Source organism: Callorhinus ursinus, unplaced genomic scaffold, assembly GCF_003265705.2.
Source record: "Callorhinus ursinus isolate GAN/ISIS: 27379988/994484 unplaced genomic scaffold, GSC_fseal_2.0 scaffold21, whole genome shotgun sequence".
Classification (NCBI taxonomy): Eukaryota; Metazoa; Chordata; class Mammalia; order Carnivora; family Otariidae; genus Callorhinus; species Callorhinus ursinus.
This window is the reverse complement of record NW_027397083.1, coordinates 24,337,169-24,351,435: the sequence shown is the minus strand read 5'-3', so window position 1 is coordinate 24,351,435 and position 14,267 is coordinate 24,337,169. Positions and strand designations below refer to the sequence as shown.

At 33.9% G+C, this 14,267-nt stretch overlaps 1 pseudogene; it reads left to right on the top strand.

Moving 5' to 3' along the window:
* LOC112829792 (small ribosomal subunit protein uS2-like) overlaps positions 1-13,998 on the top strand; it is a 19,757-nt pseudogene extending 5,759 nt beyond the window's left edge.
* Positions 13,999-14,267: the final 269 nt, after the last annotated feature.

Here is a 14,267-nt window from a genome sequence, read left to right as displayed (position 1 = left end):
CAGTGAGGTCATATGATACATGTCTTTCTCTGATTGACTTATTTCGCGCAGCATAATATCCTCCAGTTCCATCCACGTCGTTTCATCCATGAGATGGCAAGATCTCATTCCTTTTGATGGCTGCATAATATTCCATTGTATATATACATACCACCTCTTCTTTATCCATTCATCTGTCGATGGACATCTGGGCCTTTTCCATAGTTTGGCTATTGTGGACATTGCTGCTATAAACATCAGGGTGCATGTACCCCATCGGATCCCTACATTTGTATCTTTGGGGTAAATACCCAGTAGTGCAATTACTGGGTCGTAGGGTAGCTCTATTTTCAACTGTTTGAGGAACCTCCATACTGTTTTCCAGAGTGGCTGCACCAGCTTGCATGCCCACCAACAGTGTAGGAGGGTTCCCCTTTCTCCACATCCCCGCCAACATCTGTCATTTCCTGACTTGTTAATTTTAGCCATTCTGACTGGTGTGAGGTGGTATCTCATTGAGGTTTTGATTTGGATTTCCATTATGCCGATTGATGTTGAGCACTTTTTCATGTGTCTGTTGGCCATTTGGAGGTCTTCTTTGGAAAAATGTCTGTTCATGTCTTCTGCCCATTTCTTGATTGGATCATTTGTTCTTTGGGTGTTGAGTTTAATAAGTTCTTTATAGATTTTGGATATAGCCCTTTATCTGATATGTCATTTGCAAATATCTTCTCTCATTCTGTCAGATGTCTTTTGGTTTCGTTGACTGCTTCTTTGGCTGTGTAAAAGCTTTTTATCTTGATGAAGTCCCAAGAGTTCAATTTTGCCCTTGTTTCCCTTGCCTTTGGCAATGCTTCTAGGAAGAACTTGCTGCCGCTGAGGTCAAAGAGGTTGCTACCTGTATTCTCCTTTAGGATTTTGATGTACTCCTATCTCACATTGAAGTCTTTCAACCATTTTGAGTCTACTTTTGTGTGTGGTGTAAGGAAATGGTCCAGTTTCATTCTTCTGCATGTGGCTGTCCAATTTTCCCAACACCATTTGTTGAAGAGGCTGTTTTTTTTCCATTGGACATTCTTTCCTGCTTTGTCGAAGATTAGTTGACCATAGAGTTGAGGGTCCATTTCTGGGCTCTCTATTCTGTTCCATTGATCTGTGTGTCTGTTTTTGTGCCAGTACCATACTGTCTTGATGATGACAGCTTTGTAATAGAGCTGGAAGTCCGGAATTGTAATGCCACCAGCTTTGCTTTTCTTTTTCAACATTCCTCTGGCTATTGGGGGTCTTTTCTGGTTCCATACAAATTTTAGGATTATTTGTTCCATTTCTTTGAAAAAGGTGGATGGTATTTCTATGCGGATTGCATTAAATGTGTAGATTGCTCTAGGTAGCATTGACATCTTCACAATATTTGTTTTTCCAATCCATGAGCATGGAACGTTTTTCCATTTCTTTGTGTCTTCCTCAGTTTCTTTCATGAGTATTTTATAGTTTTCTGAGTACAGATCCTTTGCCTCTTTGGTTAGATTTATTCCTAGGTATCTTATGGTTTTGGGTGTACTTGTAAATGGGATCAACTCCTTAATTTCTCTTTCTTCTATCTTGTTGTTGGTGTATAGGAATGCCACTGATTTCTGTGCATTGATTTTATATCCTGCCACTTTACTGAATTCCTGTATGAGTTCTAGCAGTTTTGGGGTGGAGTCTTTTGGGTTTTCCACATAAAGTATCATATCATCTGCAAAGAGTGAGAGTTTGACTTCCTCTTTGCCGATTTGGATGCCTTTGATTTCTTTTTACTGTCTGATTGCTGTGGCTAGGACTTCTACTACTATGTTGAATAGCAGTGGTGATAGTGGATATCCCTGCCGTGTTCCTGACTTTAGGGGGAAAGTGCTCAGTTTCTCCCCATTGAGAATGATACTTGCTGTGGGTTTCTCATAGATGGCTTTTATGATATTGAGGTATGTACCCTCTATCCCTAGACTCTGAAGAGTTTTCATCAAGAAAGGTTGCTGTACATTGTCAAATGCTTTTTCTACATCTATTGAGAGGATCATGTGATTCTTGTTCTTTCTTTTATTAATGTATTGTATCACACTGATTGATTTGTGGATGTTGAACCAACCTTGCAGCCCAGGGATAAATCCCACTTGGTTGTGGTGAATAATCCTTTTAATGTACTGTTGGATCCTATTGGCTAGTATTTTGGTGAGAATTTTTTTTTTTTTTAAGAGAGAGAGGCAAACCAAGAAACAGACTCTTTATTTTTGAAGATTTTATTTATTTTCTGACAGAGAGAGAGACAGTGAGACAGGGAACACAAGCAGGGAGAGTGGGAGAAGGAGAAGCAGGCTTCCCGTGGAGCAGGGATCCCCATGCGGGGCTCAATCCCAGGACCCTGGGATTATGACCTGAGCCAAAGGCAGATGCCTAATGACTGAACCACCCAGGAACCCCTTGGTGAGAATTTTTGCATCCACGTTCATCAGGGATATTGGCTTCTTCTCTTTACAAGATAAAAAACAAAAACAAACAAACAAAACAAATTTTATATATCCTTGTCATGGCTTCTGTTTTAAGTTTTTTGAACTGGAGCTAATTCCAAAGGTTTGGTTGTTTTGTGATAGCATTGATTTGTACATTTATGATGGGTGGATTTTTGTGTACCCATGGTATAGTTAAATAAGAATTTTTAAAGGTGATATATCATTTTATGTATCAGTACATTTTTATATAGATATAGACATATAAATAGATTGTTTTTGCAGACAAGGGATGTATATTATCTACAATAAATAAGAAAACAAATTGTGTAATAAGTATAAAATAATCCCATTCCTGAAAGTAATTATGTTATATATCATATTATATATTCACTTGTATATACACTTATCTACAAGAAAACACAAAGAATGTTTAACAGTCACTTCTCTGAGTACAACTGAGAGAATTCAGGTAGAAGAGGTCTTTATTAAATTAATTTGATTAGGGTGGATCTGAAAATTATTCCAAAATAATCACATATTATCTTTTATAAAAGGCACATTATTTTTAAAGATTTTATTTATTTATTTGACAGAGAGAGACACAGTGAGAGAGGGAACACAGCAGGGGGAGTGGGAGAGGGAGAAGTAGGCTTCCCGTGGAGCAGGGAGCCTGATGTGGGGCTCATTCCCAGGATCCTTGGATCATGACCCGAGCCGAAGGCAGACAATTAATGACTGAGCCACCCAAGCACCCCTTAAAACAAAATTCTGAAACAAATTATATTATAAATCTTCTCTGTTCTGTTTATTTAATTATTTTCCATTCTTACTTTCATTATATCCTTCATTGTTTAGTATGTTTAGTTTGCTGTTCCTTTTCTCACTTTTTAGATGACTCCTTAGATCACTGACTTTTAGTCTTCTTTTCTAAAATATGCATGTATAGCTATATTAATTTCAGTCTAAGAATGGTGTCAGCTGCATTCTATAAGGTTTTTGTTTGTTTGTTTTGTTTAGTAAATTTAACTTAAGCTTATATACCAAAAAATGCAGAAATCATTATGGTAGGGATGAAATATTTTGATCACAGGGAACCCATTCGTGTAGACAGCACCATTATAAAGAAACCAGGACATCAGAAGTCTCTGTGCTTCTCTTAGTAACAACTGCTCACCCAAAGGGCAATACTATCATAACTATTAAGTACTTATATTAGTCTTGCCTGATGTAAATTTTTTTACAAATGAATCATACAGCATGACCTATTTGTCTGGCTACTTTTGCTCAATATTAAACTTGTAAGTCCTCCATTTTGTTCTGTGTAGTTGAAGTTCATTTATTCTTGTGATGTGCAACATATTATTGTATGAATATGCCACAATTTTTCATTCATTCTGTCCTAGATAGGCATTAGAGTATTTCCAGTTTTAACTATTACAAATAATTCTTCTAAAAGCATCTGTGTGTGTGTGTGTGTGTGTGTGTGTGCATGTACATTCATTTAAGACCATATGTAGACATACCTTTTGTGTATATATGTAGGGGTGGATCATATATTCAGCATTAGTAGATACTAGGAAACAATTTTCAAAAATGCATGTACCAATTTATACTTCTACATTTAATTTAGGAAAGCTTCAATTGTTCCATATCCTCATCGACATTTGGTAGCATTTTTAAATTTTTCAATTTAACCATTTTAGTGTGTAGTGATATTCAGTGGTTGCTTTAAATTGCATATTCCAAAGACTAATACGATTAAGAAACTTTTTCTATTTTTATTACACTTTCATATCCCTATTTTGTGAGGAGCCAATTCATGTTTTTGCACATTTTTCTTTTAGTTGTCTGTCATTGTCTTTTTAATTAATCTAGTAGTTTTTTTATGGATTTGAATATAAATTCTTTGTTCAGTACATGCATTGCAAATATCTTGTTCAAGTCTTTAGCTTGATTATCACACATTCAATAATGCCATTTGATCCTCTGAAATTTTTTATCTTAAAACAGTACAAGTTATTTTTTCCTTTATGGTTAGTACAATTAGAACCTTCTTTCAGAAAAAAAAAATGTCCACTCCAAGAAGATTCTATGAGGTAATTTTCTAAATTTGCTATATTACTTTTTTTAAAAAAATTTATTTCTTTATTTGACAGAGACAGCAAGAGAGGGAACACAAGCAGGGGGGAGTGGGAGAGGGAGAAGCAGGCTTCCCACTGAGCAGGGAGCCCCATATGGGGCTTGATCCCAGGAACCTGGGATCATGACCTAAGCCGAAGGCGGACACTTAACGACTGAGCCACCCAGGTGCCCAACTATATTACTTTTTGATAAACAATTCTGGGATTAGTTTTTATGAATTGTGTAAAATAGTAGCGTACATATCTTTTTTCTCTATGAATGTCCAATCCATCCATTCATGCAAAGATCATCCTTTCCTCACTGCACTATCACCTAGTCATAAAACAGATGACCATATGAGAATGGAATCATTTTCAGTGATTCTAAATGCTTCCATTGGCAGGTTTGTCTGTCCTTGTGCCAATACTATACTGCCTTCATTACTGTATGTTTATAATGGGTTTTATATCTGGTACTGTAGAGCTAACAAATTTCATTTAGCTTTAGAATGTTGTCTGAACATTGCCCTTTGCATTTATGTGTAAATGCCTGAAGTCAATTTGTTAATTGCTACAAAAACTAACAAACAAGTCTGTTAGTATTTTAATTGAGATTGTTTGCAATCTCAGGATCATTTTAAAGGGTACTGCCATAATTATAAAAATTACTCTTTAAATTCATAGTGGTGTATTGCTTCATTTATTAAACCTTTAATTTTTCTCATTTTTTGGACTTTTTAATATTAATGTCTTGTTCATTTTTTTGTTAAATTTGTTTTCAGGTAATTGCTGAAATTTTTGCTACTATATGATAACTTTTACATTTTTTCAGCTTATTCTTTTTGTTCATATAAAAATAAAACTGGTTATTATAAAGAGAAGTTGTATTGAAGGATCTTGCTAAGTTAACTTAATTTAAATATTTATTTTCTGAAAAATCTTCAACATTTATAACTTTATTATCTGGAAATTTCTCTTATTATTCCTATTCCAGTTCATATTCTTTCTATTTTTTCTCCCTGTTTTAGAACACTGGCTGAACAGAGCTGGTACTAAAGGGCATTTGTGTTTTGCTTTCAGCCTTAGAGATTACACTGAATATTTCTCCATTGAATTCACTGAGTTTTTATTTAGTATTATGTGTGAAGTTGTGTGCATGTATGTAAAAGAAAGATGTTCCCTTAATTTCAATTTTGCTGAATTTTATTATATTTTATTTTTATTAGTTATGTGTTTTTACTGTTTAGAAGAAAAACTAAATGGTTAAAAAAAGACTGGAAGCAAAAGTGACACTTATAGTTTTTGGGTTTTTTTGATGAATTTTATAAGAAATTTTTTTCATTCGCTTTATCTATATTTATCAAAACAATCATAGGATTTTTTCTTCAATTGTGGTGAATTATACTGTTTGATTTTTTAATGATAAATTGTCTTTGCTTACCTAAAATAAACCTTATTTGGGTTTTTTGTTTTTTTTAATTATGTTATTTAGTCACCACACAGTACATCATTATAAACCCTATTTGTTAATAATGTTCATTTTTATCACTCTATTTGATTAGCTAATATTTATTAGGGAAATTTTCATCTATAGTCAAGAGAAAAATTTGTCCCAAATTTTCCTTACTTGCTGTATCTTTTCCAAGTTTTAGAAGTAAGTTTGTGTTGGTCTTATTAAAAAGAGTTGGAAATTTCTCTCTCTTTTGAATTTTCTAGAAGAGTTTGTTAAAGAGTTATATTCCCCTGTTAAAATATTGGAAGAAATAACTGGTAAAACCATCTGATCTGTCTTTATGGAAAAGTTTTCAATGATGATTTAATTTCCTCAGCTGAGATCAGACAATTCAGATTTTCTATTTTTTCCTGCTGTTATCTTTGTAAAGTTGTATTTACAAGAAATCTGTTCACTTTCTCCAAATCATCAAATATAATGAAATGAAAATGTTCATAATATCTATTTGTTAAATTTACTTCTAAATATATTTTCTTCAACTTATGATGGAGTTACAACCAATAAACCCATTGTAAGTTGAAAATATCATTAAGTTGGAAATGCATTTAATGCACCTAACCTACTGAATATCATAAGCTTAGCCTGGCCTAACTTTAACATGCTCAGAACATTTAAAATTGCTTACAGCGGGGCAAAACACGAAAACTATTTTGTAATACAGTGTTGAATATCTCATGTAATTTATGAATACTGTACTGAAAATGAAAAACAGAATGGTTGTATGGGTATAGAAGAGTTGTATCAGCTATTTATCCTCATGATCACGGGCTGACTGGGAGCTGTGGCTCACTTCATCTGCCCAAAATCAATGCAGAAGATCTTATCATATCTGTAGCCTGGGAAAAGATCAAAATTCAAAATTCAGAATATCATTTCCATTAAATGTGTATTGCTTTTACTCTACCATAAAGATCAAAATTCAAGATTCAAAATATCATTTCCATTAAATGTGTATTGCTTTTACTCTATCATAAAGTTGAAATATTTTAAGTCAAGCCATTGTAAGTCATTTAAATATCAGTATCAAAAATGAAAAATTATAGAATCACTAAAAATTGTACTTGTTTTCATGATTTCCTGTTATTTCTTTAACATTTTATTGATTTCTTATGTTGGTCCTTCTAATTTATTTCATTTTCACTTGCTGATTTTTCTAGTCTTTGATATAAAAATTTAAATCATTTTTTTCTTTTTTCATTTCTATTTAAATTCCAGTTAGTTAATATACAGTATAACATTAATTTCAAGTGTAGAATTTAGTGATTCATCACTTACATATACTTTTTCTTCCTTTTTATTGTGTGCTTTTAAGTCTATATATTAGCTGACTCATACATTTTTACTTGTACTTAATTATAAGATTCATTTAAGATATTTGCTACTATCTTCCTTGCCTCACATTATTTAGTTTAATTTCCACTTAGTTGATATTTTTATGTTTATTATTTTTATTGATTTTTATTTAGCTTAGATCTACTGTGGTTAAAGAACTTACCATGAATATTCCCAACTGTTAAAATTTATTGAACCTTTCTTTATGGTAAGAATCTGGTCAGTTTGGTGACTATTCAATATAAATTTAATACTATGATATTTGTGGGGCACCTGGGTGGCTCAGTAGGTTAAGCAGCCAACTCTTGATTTCAGCTCAGGTGTTGATCTCAAGGTCATGAGTTGGAGCACCACATTGGGCTCCAATCTGTGTATGGAGGCTACTTAAAATTTTTTTAAAAAATAAAATAAAAAATACATTCTGTGATATTTATCATTTACTGTTTACACTAGTTTAATATGACAATTAGGTTAAATCAATTACTTAGATTGTTTAAGCTTTCTAACCTTACAGAAATTTTGTTTACTTTTTCTACTAGTTTTTAGATATGTTTGCTAAAAAATATGTCAACATGATTATGAACCTGTCTATTCTCCTTTTTCTTCACTTAATTCTTGCTTTGTATGTGTTTACAGTATAGATTTAGAATTACGACATCTTCTTCTTAAATTCCTCAAAAATTATGAAATTCCTCTTTTATCCCTAATAATGTTTTTTTGCATTAAAATCTACTTTATATGATATTAATGTAGTTGTCCCAAATTGCTTTTGATTTTCTATATAGCATTTTTAAAAAACGTTTCATCCTTGTATTTAAAGTGCATTCATGTAATCAGTATGTAAGAGGAATTTGTACTTTTATGCAGTCCCCAAGTTGACTCAATTACTTGGAGTATTATATATATATTTATTATAATCAATGATGTATTTATGTTTTCTTTTATCTTCCTATTATTTATTCCCATTTGTGTGATTTGGTTTATTTTCCTCTTTTCCCCCCTTCTCTTTTGAATTAATCATGCATTTATCTGTTTTTTAACTCTATTAAACATTGCTTACACTTTGTTTACACATTAATTCTTCAAATTATTTACACATTGTTTAAATTGTTTACACATTGTTTCTTTTTAAATTATTACTCAGAGGGTTGTAACATCAACCATTATCTTATTACAGTTTAATAAAAACAATATTTACATCTTTCCCAATAGTGTTAGAGCCCCTACATCTATTAAATTATATCCACCATATGCATCTTTCTTGCCATAAATTTTAGTTCTACATAGGGCTAAACTCATCAAAGTAGTAATATTGTTCATTTTATTAAGTTACTGTTTTTCATTTTTAATCAACATTTACTTATATTTGCCCATTTATTTACTTTTTAGTTTTCTTCATTTTCTCCTACATATCCTATGTTTTCATTGCTATCGACTATAATCTGAAAAATTCCTTTCTTTACATGTAAGCCTACTTGCTTCTAATATCCTTCTTCTATCTTACCTTTATTTTCAAGGATTTTTTTTTCTGAGTAGAGATTATTAGGTTGCTGTTATTTGTTCTTAATACATTAAATATGCCATACTATTGCCACTGGTTTCTACTGTTTCTATTAAGAGGTCAGCATCAACAAATATTTCTTTTTTTGATAGTAATGTATTTTTTTATACTTTCAATATTCTACTTTGTGTCAGTTTTCAGCAGTTTTACTATGATGTGTAGAAGTGAGGTGTTTGTGTGTGTGTGTGTGTGTGTGTGTGTGTGTGTGTTTATACTACTCTGAGTTTGCTGCACTTTTTGAATCTGTGTATTCATGCCTTCCACTTGTTTTAGAAAACTGTTCAGCCATTGTATTTTCAAGTACTGCTTTTTCTACATTTTTTCTCTCTTTTCTCCATGGAACTTGATTTGCACGTATGTTTACACACTTGACAGTGTCCCATATGTCTCTTACACTTTTATATTTTTTTGGTTTTCTTTTTCTGGTTCCAAGTTAACTGTTTACATCTGAATTCCAATATCCAGTTCATTGGTAGGTCTGTCTTTATTGCCTTTTTTTCCCTCTTATTATTATTCATATTTTATTATCTCATGCTGGAGCTATTAATTTTTAGAAAGATTCAGTCTACAGCAAGTTTATCCCTATTTTCCCTGCATGATTCTTTCAGGGCTAATTGTTCTTGTCTCTCAGTCCTGTAATAATATGTCTCAGCTATTCTTGGCTTCCCAAGTTAGCTCTTCAGCTTCCCAGCCCATGAAATTTCAAATTTTATAAATATCTCTAAGAGAGACTACATTTATCATGAAGCAGGACCTCTCCCCATGAGTATCTTTTTTCCCCCTAATCATGCAAGATAGTGAATTCCCTTATATATGTTTTTGGCTTAGTTTTCCAACCTTGTATGCAACCCAGAGCTCAGAACTAGCTTCAAATTTGAGACCACTGAAAGGTTAACATGTCACACTGGCCACAAGTTTCTACAAAATATACTACTGGAGTATCTTTCTACCAGTGGAAAGTATCTTGTCTGGAACAAGTTTGACCATCAGCCCACATGCTGAAACCAGCCAATGTTACAAGGAAAGCAAAAATAGCTGGTCATCCTTAACTCATCACAACACAGTTTTTTTCTGTGAATTTTAGCTCATCCAGGCCTTGTTGCCCCCAAAGTCCTCTGATGCCTTTAAAAATATGATTTTGTAATTTATTTGGCTTTATTAGGTGTAACAGGAACATTAGTCTGTTGCAAACTGCTTCACCTTACCTGGAAATGTTTCTGTGGAGTTGTTTGACTGAATTGTAGGTAAAAACCATGAAGCTCATTGGTATCTGTGTATGTACCTTCTAGATAGGGTTTATGTTTCTTCTGGCAGACAGCTTGGTTAGGAGTAGATTACCTTAATCTTATCAGAAATTAGGTGCTTCAAATTTATTTTCAGTGACAACTGGTTTATCTCCAGTCTAGTTTTACTCCTTGGATATAGTCTTTTGAATTCTAGTAGAAAATCCTGGGTGTTTATAGAGCCTCTCTATTATGACAGGAGCTCAACTCTAATTTTTATTCTACTAGTCTCCTGAAATAAATAAGATACATTTTGGACACTCAGATGTTCAGCCTCAGATTTCTGCTTAGCCTCTCAGCTCAAGAACCACCCCGCCCCACCAACCTCCCATATCAAATTGGAAAATAACTTCAATAGGAAAAGTGTTTCCAAATGTCTGGCTCATTTTGCTTAGCTTCCTTTCTCTATCAAAATTATAACTTAATAAGTTTTTATTGTGGTATGCTCTCAAATATAATTTTTGTCTTATTTTTTTCCAGCTTGGTTATTTGTTCTCACTGAAGGGATTAGTCCACAACAAATTATCATGCTGCTTTCAAGTTAATTATTATGTATTTTAATTCTATTCCTACTTTCAACCACAAAAGACATTATAAATATAGTCAGCATGTATTTTTTACCTTATTCTACATATTTATCATTTCTCTTTCTTCCCCATTCCTTCTTTTCATCTGTTTTATTCACTTCCTAAAAAAAAACTTCTAAAATTTCCTTTATTAGCTATCCTGTTAACTAATTCTCTACAAATAAAAGAGGATGTATGTATAATTCTTTGCAATTATTCAGAACAACCTATGGAAAAAAATGGGTGCTGCTAAACAACATAAAATGAAATTAGATTTTTAATCAATAGAGCAAGGTTTTACCCTTTTATTCACAGATGATGTCAAATATTTATAAGTATTCATCTATAAAAATGTTATATTTTAGGGTAATGGAAATAAACTTACAATTCATTTGATTAAAGAGACTTCTCGGGGCCTGTGAAAAATGACTATGTAATTTCTTTGACTCAAATAGGAAAAAAGTATTTAAAAGACATAAAACAAAAATTTATTTACTCGCAAAGAAAAACACTTTGAATTTTGAGCATGGTGGATTTTACTATATATATACTGAAATTTATCTTGAAGCCCAGCTCCATTATTCATGAGAAAGAAATCACTTCAAAATTTGCTCTACAATGAGGAGTTCTGACCCTTTTCATTAACCTTCTTTTTCCTTTCCCCCAATCTCAGTCCTCACACATTTCAACACATCTCTGATGTTATTGATGCATATTAGTCTTCAAATTGAAATGTCATAAGCCACTTAAAATTCTCCTCAATTCATATCAAACCCAGTCACCATCTCTGTGCAATAGAATTCTTAAGAGTTAGAAATAGAATTTGTATTTGCTCTATGCATTTTTAAAACAATAATAGGTACAAGAAATATATAACATTTATACAGGACATAAAAATAAATTAAACTCAGTTGTCAAAAGTCCTCTTTAACCTAATAATTTTCTGGAAACTTACATGGTTGCTATAGATATAATTAATTGGCACTCTGTGCTTTAACCAGAGGAGATCCTTCAAGCATGTGCATAACTAATTTCCTTCTAAATCAAGCATAATTTCCTTATATTAACAGCAGCTAAATGTGTCTGAGTTTCTACATTATAAGAAAAGCTGAGAAACCACAAACACCTCGAAGAAATAGGTATTCCATATGACTTTGGCTTAATCTAAGTCCTATGGACAAATAATTATCACTACTTATCAGGCTGCTGGCTCTGCAGGGCTGCCATGCATTTCATTTCAATGACCATGCAATTCTGGCATCAAAATGTATTTATCAATTAGTAAAGGATGGACAATTTTTGATAATTTTGGATTTGTCAATGACAAGAGAGGGGTGACTTAAGAAATAAAACACATATAACAGAAGTCACTTAAAAGAGAAATAAGTATATCTCTAATAAAAACTTAACTTGGCCCTGGCAGTTTCAGCATGCTTCTTTACTCCTCAAAAATGTCGCATAACTACAGTAGAGTCGGGCTGAATTGCAAGGCCATAATTTGTACTGGAACCCTAGCAAGAACACCCCCACTTGGAGTATTGAAAGGAACTCTTGATAGCATGGCTGAAGAAAGACTAGACACCAGGCAGACCCAAGCCAGCTTAATTCTGAAAGAGGAACACAAAGAGTGGAGTCACAGATAATTATCAGCAGTCAGTACATAGTGATCTGGAAATAAGGGACAGAAATAAAATCCCAGGGGAAAATATAAGGGACATGATATTGACAGGACTAGAAAACATTACTAATTCTAGAAAATCAAGTACAAGACTATGTTTGATAAGATGTATCCCTGACACGGGGTGATAAAAAGGGAACCTCGTTCTGAGACCTGGGGTGAGAAGGTCAAGACTGGAGTAGCCCCAAGCCTGACTTAAAAAGTTCAGAGTAAAGCCTTTCTACACATCCCGGGGAAAATCCATATGGCATTGTTCTGTGTTCCCATCATAACTCAAAGGGAAACTTTTACAACGTTCAAAGATCCTGATAGCCTGCAAATGTTCAGGAGGAGGATGTCTTTTTTTTTTTTTTTTTTAGCATCTTCTTTCTTTTTTTTTTAAATTTTTTTATTGTTATGTTAATCACCATATATTACATCATTAGTTTTTGATGCAGTGTTCCATGATTCATTGTTTGTTCATAACACCCAGTGCACCATGCAAAACGTGCCCTCCTCAATACCCATCACCAGGCTAACCCATCCCCCCACCCCCCTACCCTCTAGAACCCTCAGTTTTTCAGAGTCCATCATCTCTCATGGTTCGTCTCCCCCTCTGACATACTAGGAGGAGGATGTCTTCAAACTCCTTGCAGCAGGAACCCATTTAAGTGGTACCAACCTTGACTTCCAAATGGAACAGTACATCCTTTCCAAAAGGAGAAGTGATGGTATCTACATCATAAATCAGAAGAAAACCTGGAAGAAGCTTCTGGCAGCTCGTGCTATTGTTACCACATAAAACTCAGATGATGTCAATGTCATATCATCCAGGAATACTGGCCAACAAGCTGTGCTGAAGTTTGCTGATGCTACTGGAGCCACTCTTATTGCTGGCTGCTTCATGAAACAGATCCAAATAGTCTTCCAGGAGCCAAGACTTCTGTTGGTTACTGATCCCAGGGCTGACCACCAGCCTCTGCAGGGCTCTCAGCCTCTCACAGAGGCTTTTACAGAGGTATCTTATATTAACCTGTCTACCATTGCTCTATGTAACACAGACTCTCCTCTGTGATATGTGAACATTGCCATCCCTTGCAACAACAAGGGAGCTCACTCAGTGGGTCTGAAGTGGTAGATGCCGGCCCAGGAAGTTCTCAGCTTGTCTGGCACCATTTCCCATGAACACCCATGGGAAGTCATGCCTGATCTCTACTTCTACAGAGATCCTGAAAAGACTGAAAAGGAAAAGCAGGCCACTGATGAGAAGGCTGTGACCAAGAAGGAATTTCAGGGTGAGTGGACTGCTCCAGCTCCTGAGTTCACTGCTTCTCAACCTGAAGTTACAGATTGGTCTGAAGGCATACAGGGGCCTTATGTGCCTATTCAGCAGTTCCCTACTGGAGCCTGGAGCGCTCAGCTGGCCACTGAAGACTGGTCCACAGCTCCCATTGCCCAGGCCACTGAATGGGTAGGAACAGCCACTGAGTGGCTTTAAGCTTCCACAAAGGCAAACAAAATGGAAATAAGGTTGGTGGAAAATAGTTTCCCTTAAAAAAAAAAAAAAAAAGGAGGTGAGAGTAAAAGTAAAAATAAAACAAAAACAAAAACATAGAATCACATGTTGGGAAGAAATCCAAATTTTCCAAGAAAATTAATCACCTTAATCACCTTAGATTCTTCTCACAAGTGAATAAATGTCAATGAACAGAACTAGCCTTAAAAACGTTTATAATAAGGTACAGTTATATTTTTGTTTTTGTTTTT